Below are 3934 nucleotides of genomic sequence, written 5' to 3' on the forward strand. Positions count from 1 at the left end.
TATACATCTGGAGTAGTCAAGACTGACACTGCCAGGTTGTTATGGCAACCTGTCAGGTGATCGTGGAAAAGAGTCAGGTTGTCATGGCAACCTGTTATGATCGTCAGTTGAATCTATTAGTATTATTATAAAAAATAATCACACTATCCTCCCAGAAAAAATATTTGTCTATTGTGTTCCGTGTTTAAAAGTAGAAGCTATTTATTGGGAGTGGGGACTATCCAGAAATAAAGTAATATATTCAGTGAAGGTGAATGGGGCAAGTGCTGGCTGTGCTTGTGTAAACCTGTACTCCAGAAATGTGCATGTAGTCTTTTTTTAGTAATTTTGGATTCAAATTTGAAACAGTAACACGGCAACTCAAATTACTTATATTAATACTACCAAAAGCATCATGTCCAATAGATTTTGCATGTTTTACAGAGTCAGAGTTTGATTCCGCACATGGGTACAACGTGTAAAGCCCAATTCTGGTGATATTGCTGATATACTGCCAAAAGCTAAAACTCAACTCACTCACTGGCTTCAATAAACGATCCTGGGTAGAAAAGGTCTTCAGCAATCCATGCTTGCCGTAACAGGCCACATTTCTTGTCATAAGAGGCGACTAGCAGGATCGGGTGGTCAGGCTCGCCGACTTGGTTGATGCATGTCATCGTATCCCAATTGCGTTGATCAATCCCTGGATTGTCTGGTCCAGACTCGATTATTTACAGACCGCCGTCATATAGCTGGAATATTGCTGAGTGCGGCGTTAAACAACTAACAAACAATAGAAGTGGGTAGCTGGGTTTGCCTACACCAATGTAGAACTTGTTCTTGTCATTCATGGCCGTGATATGGCTGGAATGTATACATAGAGTGGCTTGGAACATTACTCACTTATTTGATAGAATATCGCTGGGTATAGGCTAAGGGGAATTCATTTTTAAAGTCATCAAAATATTGTTTAGGCTATAAAAATAAATATATAATTGGTTCTCAGGCAATGGCTTTTGAAAATATAGTGTGGGCAGGCAGTGTTTTTGTTGTTCCAACTAGTATGTAACCAAATAGACTGATGTGTAGCCAGGTAAACAGTTGTGGGAAAGGTCCTCCCTACCGAAATGGATTTCTTGAAGAGTAAAATACTGGAATACAGTATTTGACTACCGTTTGACTTGGAATATTTAAGGAATTTTTGGGTTTTTAAAAAAAAATTGAAATAAAAAATGAAACGTGCTGCAAACTTTGTGATGATGCGGGCTATGCCTGAGAACCAAGACTATTTGGGGGGGGGGGGGGGGGCTTACATTAAGGTCAATTGAAATATTGGTTTCTTGACTATTGAAATGTAGATTTTGTAAAGTGACATATAGATTTTGTTTATTACAGTTTATGTATTTAATACTTTGCCTACTTAGTGGATTTACCTATTTTCTAAGGTCTTTTCAAATACTATTTCCTGTTTTTCTGGTGCTATCGGAAGGGTATAACTGTATTGTACTATTTTTCATTGAAAATAGAAAACTGTCTGCTGTGAACAGTTTGTAGAATATGCTATTATTATTTGTGCCATGAATCTGTAGAATTCCATCATGTAGATGTGCCCGACCAGGGTTGCACAGGGATACAAATTGAGTCTGTAGTTTGGAAAACACATTCATGACTTGTATCCTGGTTGGAGGCCCGATCTCCGCCCATCACTGCACCTGTTCCCTGTTTATACTGGATGTTGACCGGAAAAATGTGGCTTGGACTGGTTTATTGGAGGGCTATTGGTCCGTGGCCAGTAGAAAAATGGAATACCATTATGTGATCTCTACTTCATTAATCTGTAACGTTGTAAATAAATTCAGATTGATTATGAAAAAAACTTGCAATGATTTCTGTGTGAAGGAGTGGCCATGTTGGATTTAGTTAGTTAGTTCTATTCAAGTCCTGAGCCACCATCAATGAACATTTCTTGCGAACCCTGCAGTCAAGCACCAGCTACATGCTGTTTCAAGCTGCCTATTGAACATGATGAAGTCAGCACAGTAACATATTCACCATACTAAGTGCACCAGGTTCTTACCTTGTGTATGATTTTAACCAGAGATCAAGTGGAAGAGAACTAAAACGCTTTTGATGATACACCTGTAGTTGCTTGGCAGACATGCAGCCCCTTGCCACTGCTGTACTTTCTGTGAACAGATCTGCGACATTCACGAGACAATAGAGATTGTCAGTGTGTACCGAGCACATGTAAAGATTACTTACAGATTCATCTAGAAGTAAGTCAGGGGGTGCCTATTGGAGCGGTACTTTTCAAATTAATTGTCGCTGTGTTAGTCCATGATCATGTGAGCAAACTATTGCAATTTTTGCAAAAAATTCATCAGGTATTGAAATCTTTAATGTTTTTAAAAAGATAAGCCTGCCATTTGTTTTACTCAGTCCACCTGGTAGATACAGTAAACTACCTTTATAACGAACTGGTGGAGTAACGAACTGTATATGTTGTGTATATGCTTATATAAACGAACGTTTATACGAAACTAAAACTAGTGGTCCCTTTGAGTTTGCTGTAAGCGTAGTTTACTGTATATGGAGGTCTGTTGGACAGAACATACAAAATGTGTTTCGGACATCTCAGAAATTGTAGGCAGAAAACAGATAGAAGAATATTGTGACAACTTGCTAATAGTATTTGGGACACACGTTTTATTATGTGTCAGTCAAATTGTGGCAAGAAGGGCTGATAACTCCGTCTGGACTTAAGAAAATTGGATTTATCCTCTGTACTCTAGCTAGAGAATTAAGATATATGGAAAAAGTAATCTTATGACTCTATGTCTGTGCTTTGTTTTATGTTGTGAGAACCGAGAAGGGTTTGTCTTTTAGTGGTGGAGTGTGTTTTTGTCTAGCTTGCTGCTATGTCCTGTCATGGCCAACACCACCGCTGCTGCTGCTGCTGCATGCGCCGTTACGGAAGACGCCATTTCTACTACATGTATTGTGAGAGTGTTGTCCTCCTATTGTTACCACATCGTGGTTTGTATGACGTTCTAGATTATAGGTTGTCGATGCCGTACCCAGTATACTCTCATTCTATATGGCACCTAAATTCAATCTATTTTAATAAAATACAATCCAATATTGATCTTGAGATTCTGTTTTTGATGTGTGCGGGTGTTCGCAGCCGAATATCTGGTAACTTGAGCATTGAAACTCACTGACTGAACGCGGTCTTGGGTAGACATGTTTTCTGCTGCAGTCCACAAGAACCCACATGTATCATGGCGGCATGTAGGTATTACCGCATTTCCCCAACATTGGGGGATCACGTGATACAAGGACACGTAAAGGACAAAATGGCTGCTGTCGGACTCGGATATCATGACAACATCTCAATCAGTATACAAAGTCTATATGGCCAATTACCAGCTGGTTACTGATAGCGAGATACATCGCAACTTGTCTGCACATCAAATGACTCTTAAGTCCTACAGAATGGAGGCCATTTTGTAAGAATAGCGTGTCCCGTGTCAAATGATCAGCAAATGACACATTAAAGGACAAAATGGCTCCTGTCAAACTCTTGGTGACATCACAATTAGAATACAAAGGCTATATGACCCAGCTGGTCACTGACATCTTGATAATCTGTACACCGCTTTACCAAGTCCTACAGAATGGAGGCCATTTTGTAAGAATAGTGTGTCCTGTGTCATGATTAACAACTGGGGACATGTCACGTACCGGAGAATAGAGGTGAGGTGAAATGGGGTGCATGTACGTGTGTGTGTTTGTGTGGCTGCTTGTACTAGTCCGGACTGATGCCGATTTATAGTGCTAGCTCACTGAGATACCATGCCGCAGTTTACTGACTCCGAGCCAACCAGTCCTTGTTTTAGCCCCTTAATGCCGAGCGCCAGACAGGGTAACAACAAGTACCATCTTTTAACGTCTT

General features: G+C 40.1%; 1 long non-coding RNA gene across 1 annotated transcript; it reads left to right on the plus strand.

Annotated features, from left to right (window-relative positions):
• Positions 1–569: 569 nt before the first annotated feature.
• Positions 570–3124, plus strand: LOC125374613. Its single transcript, XR_007218691.1, has 2 exons — positions 570–2380; positions 2431–3124. It is a non-coding gene; the product is annotated as an uncharacterized LOC125374613 (long non-coding RNA).
• The last annotated feature ends 810 nt before the right edge of the window (positions 3125–3934 follow it).

Source organism: Haliotis rufescens, unplaced genomic scaffold (assembly GCF_023055435.1).
Source record: "Haliotis rufescens isolate VD_foot unplaced genomic scaffold, xgHalRufe1.0.p SCAF_6, whole genome shotgun sequence".
NCBI classification, from domain to species: domain Eukaryota; kingdom Metazoa; phylum Mollusca; class Gastropoda; order Lepetellida; family Haliotidae; genus Haliotis; species Haliotis rufescens.